Raw genomic sequence first — 6,000 nt, 5'->3', positions numbered from 1 at the left:
CTAGGGGAGGGCCAATCCGTACCCTACCGACTCTGGGGGCCAATCCGTACCCTACCGACTCTGGGGGGGGGGCAATCCGTACACTACCGTCTCTGGGGGGCCAATCCGTACCCTACCGACTCTGGGGGGCAATCCGTACCCTACCGACTCTGGGGGGGCAATCCGTACCCTACCGACTCTGGGGGCAATCCGTACCCTACCGACTCTGGGGGGGCCAATCCGTACCCCCGACTCTGGGGGGGCCAATCCGTACCCTACCGACTCTGGGGGGCCAATCTGTACCCTACCGACTCTGGGGGGCCAATCCAGTGCCCCTACCGACTCTGGGGGGCCAATCCGTACCCTACCGACTCTAGAGGGGCCAATCTGTACCCTACCGACTCTGGGGGGGCCAATCCGTACCCTACCGACTCTGGAGGGGCCAATCCGTACCCTACCGACTCTGGGGGCAATCCGTACCCTACCTGACTCTGGGGGGGCGGGGCAATCCGTACACTACCGTCTCTGGGGGGCAATCAGTACCCTACCGACTTTCTGGGGGGGGGGGCCAATCCGTACCCTACCGACTCTGGGGGGGGAGGGCCAATCCGTACCCTACCGACTCTGGGGGCCAATCCGTACCCTACCGACTCTGGGGGGGCAATCCGTACCTACCGACTCTGGGGGGGGGGAGCAAATCCGTACCCTACGACTCTGGGGGGGCAATCCGTGCCCTACCGACTCTGGGGAGCAATCCGTACCCTACAGAGCTCTAGGAGGGCGGAAATCCGTACCCTACCGCTCTGGGGGGCAATCCGTACCCTACCGACTCTGGGGCGGGGGCAATCCGTACACTACCGTCTCTGGGGGGCCAATCCGTACCCTACCGACTCTGGGGGCAATCCGTACCCTACCGACTCTGGGTGGGGGCCAATCCGTACCTACCGACTCTGGGGGGCAATCCGTACCCTACCGACTCTGGGGGGCAATCCGTACCCTACCGACTCTGGGGGGCCAATCCGTACCCCACCGACTCTGGGGGGGCAATCCGTACCCTACCGACTCTGGGGGGGGCAATCCGTACCCTACCGACTCTGGGGGGCCAATCCGTACCCTACCGACTCTGGGGGGCCAATCCGTACCCTACCGACTCTGGGGGGGCCAATCCGTACCCTACCGACTCTGGGGGGGCAATCCGTACCCTACCGACTCTGGGGGGGCCAATCCGTACACTACCGACTCTGGGGGGGCCAATCCGTACACTACCGACTCTGGGGGCCAATCCGTACACTACCGACTCTGGTGTTTGTTCTCCCATGATCCTTTGTGCCATGGATCCAGGAACTACAATCTACACACAATACCCCATGTCATTATGGGGTGTCGTGATGTCATTACGGAGGTGTCGTGATGTCATTACGGGGCGTCGTGATGTCATTACGGGGTGTCGTGATGTCATTACGGGGTGTTGTGATGTCATTACGGGGTGTCGTGATGTCATTACGGAGTGTCGTGATGTCATTACGGGGTGTCGTGATGTCATTACGGGAGTATCGTGATGTCATTACGGGGGTATCGTGATGTCATTACGAGGGTATCGTGATGTCATTACGGGGTATCGTGATGTCATTATGGGTTATTGTGATGTCACAATGATAGATTGATGAGGAACATAATATTGAATCCATTTTACTGTAAAACAAAAGGTGGAAAAAGGGGTCTGAATACCTTCTGAAGGTGTAAAACAGCTTGGTGTGAATTAGGCAACACAACACACACACACACACACACACACACACACACACACACACACACACACACACACACACACACACACACACACACACACACACACACACACACACACACATTTCCCACACACACATTTCCCCACACCGTTTAACACATCTACACCCGTCTCACCAGGTGTGTATCTGGAGTCAGAGTGCCCCCAGCCCCCAAGCGGAGAGGAGCTTCCCCCAGGGTGGAGGGGTTTCTGGTTGGTGAGGCCGGGAGGGGCGGGGAAGGGGCTGAAAGACCTTTAGGAGCCAGAGGGACCTTCCACAGCTCATGGGCCAGAGAGGAATTACATCCTGCTGGAGACCATTTAGACTCTCCGGACCTGACTGGAGAGGGAGGGAGAGGGGGAGGAGAGGAGAGAGGGGGAGAGAGAGGGGTTACATACTGCTGGAGACCATTTAGACTCTCCGGACCTGACTGGAGAGGGAGGAGGGGGGAGGAGGAGGGAGAGGAGGGTGGAGGAGGGAGGTGGAGGAGGAGAGAGAGGTGGAGGGAGAGGAGAGAGAGGAGAGGGGAGGGGAGAGGGAGGGAGAGGGAGAGAGGGAGGGAGAGGAGGAGAGGGGGAGAGGAGAGAGAGGGAGGGAGGAGAGGAGAGAGAGGGAGGGGAGAGAGAGAGAGGGAGGAGAGGGAGAGAGAGAGAGAGGGAGAGGAGAGGAGAGAGAGGGTATTTATTACTTATATATTATTATATATATATTATTATTATTATATATATATATTTATATTATTTAATATTATATATATTATTATTATATTATTTATTATTATTTTATTTATTATATATACAAAGATACATATACATATATTTTATGTATATAATTATATAAAAATATATATAAATATATAAGAAGAGAAAGAGAGAAAGAAGAAAGAGAGAGAGAGAGGAAAGAGGAAGAGGAGAGAGAGAGAAAGAGGAGAGAGAGAGAGAGAGAGGAAAAGAAGAGGAGAGAGAGGGGAGAGAGGGGAAAGGAAGAGAGAGAGAGGGGAGAGAGGGAAGAGGAGAGGGAGGGAGAGAGAGAGGGGGAGGAGAGGAGGAAGAGGAGAGAGGGGGAGGAGAGGGAGAGGGAGGAAGAGGAGAGAGAGGGAGAGAGGGAGGAAGAGGAGAGAGAGGAGGAAGAGGAGAGAGGGAGGAAGAGGAGAGAGAGAAGAGGAGAGAGAGGGGGAGAGAGGAAGGAGAGGGAGGGAGGAAGAGGAGAGAGAGAGACAGTTAGAGTGGGTTAGACCTACCCAGTAGTGGGGAGGGTTAGACCTACCCGTAGTGGAGAGGGTTAGACCTACCCGTAGTGGAGAGGGTTAGACCTACCCGTAGTGGAGAGGGTTAGACCTACCCGTAGTGGAGAGGGTTAGACCTACCCGTAGTGGAGAGGGTTAGACCTACCCGTAGTGGAGAGGGTTAGACCTACCCGTAGTGGAGAGGGTTAGACCTACCCGTAGTGGAGAGGGTTAGACCTACCCGTAGTGGAGAGGGTTAGACCTACCCGTAGTGGAGAGGGTTAGACCTACCCGTAGTGGGGAGGGTTAGAGGGGGTTAGACCTACCCGTAGTGGGGAGGGTTAGACCTACCCGTAGTGGGGAGGGTTAGAGGGGGTTAGACCTACCCGTAGTGGGGAGGGTTAGACCTACCCGTAGTGGGGAGGGTTAGAGGGGGTTAGACCTACCCGTAGTGGAGAGGGTTAGACCTACCCGTAGTGGAGAGGGTTAGACCTACCCGTAGTGGAGACGGTTAGACCTACCCGTAGTGGAGAGGGTTAGAGGGAGTTATACCTACCCGTAGTGGGGGGAGTTATACCTACCCGTAGTGGGGAGAGTTAGACCTACCCGTAGTGGGGAGGGTTAGAGGGGGTTAGACCTACCCGTAGTGGGGAGGGTTAGAGGGGGTTAGACCTACCCGTAGTGGAGAGGGTTAGACCTACCCGTAGAGTGGAGAGGGTTAGACCTACCCGTAGTGGGAGGGTTAGACCCTACCAGTGGAGAGGGTTAGACCCACCCGTAGTGGAGAGGGTTAGACCTACCCGTAGTGGAGAGGGTTAGACCTACCCGTAGTGGAGAGGGTTAGACCTACCCGTAGTGGAGAGGGTTAGACCTACCCGTAGTGGAGAGGGTTAGACCTACCCGTAGTGGAGAGGGTTAGACCCACCCAGTGGAGAGGGTTAGACCACCCGAGGGAGAGGGTTAGGCCTACCCGTAGTGGGGAGAGTTAGACCCACCCGCAGTGGGGAGGGTTAGACCCTACCCGAGTGGGGAGGGTTAGACCTACCCGTAGTGGGGGAGGGTTAGGACCTGCCCCGTAGGGTGGGGAGGGTTAGACCACTCCGTAGGGGGAGGGGACCTACCCGTAGTGGGAGTGGTTAGACCTACCCGTAGTGGAGAGGGTTAGACCTACCCGTAGTGGAGAGGGTTAGACCTACCCGTAGTGGAGAGGGTTAGACCTACCCGTAGTGGAGAGGGTTAGACCCACCCGAGTGGAGAGGGTTAGACCTACCCGTAGGGGGAGGGTTAGAGGGGGTTAGACCTACCTGCAGTGGAGAGGGTTAGAGGGGGTTAGACCTACCCGTAGGGGGAGGGTTAGAGGGGTGACCTGTAGGGAGAGGGTTTACCCGTAGTGGGAGGGTGAGGGGGTTAGGACCTACCTGTAGTGGAGAGGGTTAGACCTACCCGTAGTGGAGAGGGTTAGAGGGGGGACCTACCTGTAGTGGGGGAGGGTTAGGAGGGGTTAGACCTACCTGGGAGAGGGTTAGAGGGGGTTAGACCTACCCGTAGTGGAGAGGGTTAGAGGGGGGTTAGACCTTACCTGTAGTGGGAGGAGAGGGGGTTAGACCCACCCGTAGTGGGGAGGGTTAGAGGGGTTGACCTACCTGAGTGGGGAGGGTTAGAGGGGGTTAGACCTACCAGAGTGGAGAGGGTTAGAGGGGGCTAGACCTACCCGTAGTGCTTTGTGTTGTACTGGTGAGTGAACCACTGTGGCTGGAGGCACGACCAGATGACCAGGCACTGTTTGAAGGCATCGTGGTGTTCAGAGATGAGGATGGCCCTGCCAGATCGAGAGAGGAGAGATATGAGAGAAAGGAGAGGGAGAGAAAGAGAGAAAGGATGAGGGAGAGAAAGAGAGAAAGGAGAGGGAGAGAAAGAGAGAAAGGAGAGGGAGAGAAAGAGAGAAAGGAGAGAAAGAGAGAAAGGATAGGAGAGAAAGGAGAGGGAGAGAAAGGAGAGGGAGACAGAGAGGGAGACAGAGAGGGAGACAGAGACAGAGACATCGACAGAGACAGAGACAGACAGACAGACAGACAGACAGACAGACAGACAGACAGAGAGACAGACAGACAGACAGGCACAGGCATCATTACAGACATCACATGTGACAGACGGGCAGACAGACAGACAGACAGAGAGAGAGAGAGAGAGAGAGAGAGAGAGAGAGAGAGAAAGGAGAGAAAAAGAGAGACAGTTACCACCGGACAGAACAATAGACACTCCAAAGCAGGGATGAAATGAAGATAGTCCACCAGGACAGACCGGGTTAGTACACATCATAGTCCACTAGGACAGACCGGGGTTAGTACACATCATAGTCCACTAGGGACAGACCGGGTTAGTACACTAGGACAGACCGGGTTAGTACACATCATAGTCCACTAGGACAGACCGGGTTAGTACACTAGGACAGACCGGTTAGTACACATCATAGTCCACTAGGACAGACCGGGTTAGTACACATCATAGTCCACTAGGACAGACCGGGTTAGTACACATCATAGTCCACTAGGACAGACCGGGTTAGTACACATCATAGTCCACTAGGACAGACCGGGTTAGTACACATCATAGTCCACTAGACAGACCGGGTTAGTACACACCATAGTCCACTAGGAATCCTGCCAATCTCACTAGACAGACCGGGTTAGTCCACTAGGACAGACCGGGTTAGTACACATCATAGTCCACTAGGACAGGCCGGGTTAGTACCATCATAGTCCACTAGGACAGACCGGGTTAGTACACATCATAGTCCACTAGTACAGACCGGGTTAGTACACATCACAGTCCACTAGGACAGACCGGGTTAGTACACATCATAGTCCACTAGGACAGACCCGGTTAGTACAGAGCACATCATAGTCCACTAGGACAGACCGGGTTAGTACACATCATAGTCCACTAGGACAGACCGGGTTAGTACACACCATAGTCCACTAGGACAGACCGGGTTAGTACATCATAGTC

The sequence above is a fragment of the Oncorhynchus gorbuscha genome, unplaced genomic scaffold (assembly GCF_021184085.1).
Source record: "Oncorhynchus gorbuscha isolate QuinsamMale2020 ecotype Even-year unplaced genomic scaffold, OgorEven_v1.0 Un_scaffold_1458, whole genome shotgun sequence".
Taxonomy (NCBI): Eukaryota; Metazoa; Chordata; class Actinopteri; order Salmoniformes; family Salmonidae; genus Oncorhynchus; species Oncorhynchus gorbuscha.
Note: the sequence above shows the minus strand (reverse complement) of the source record.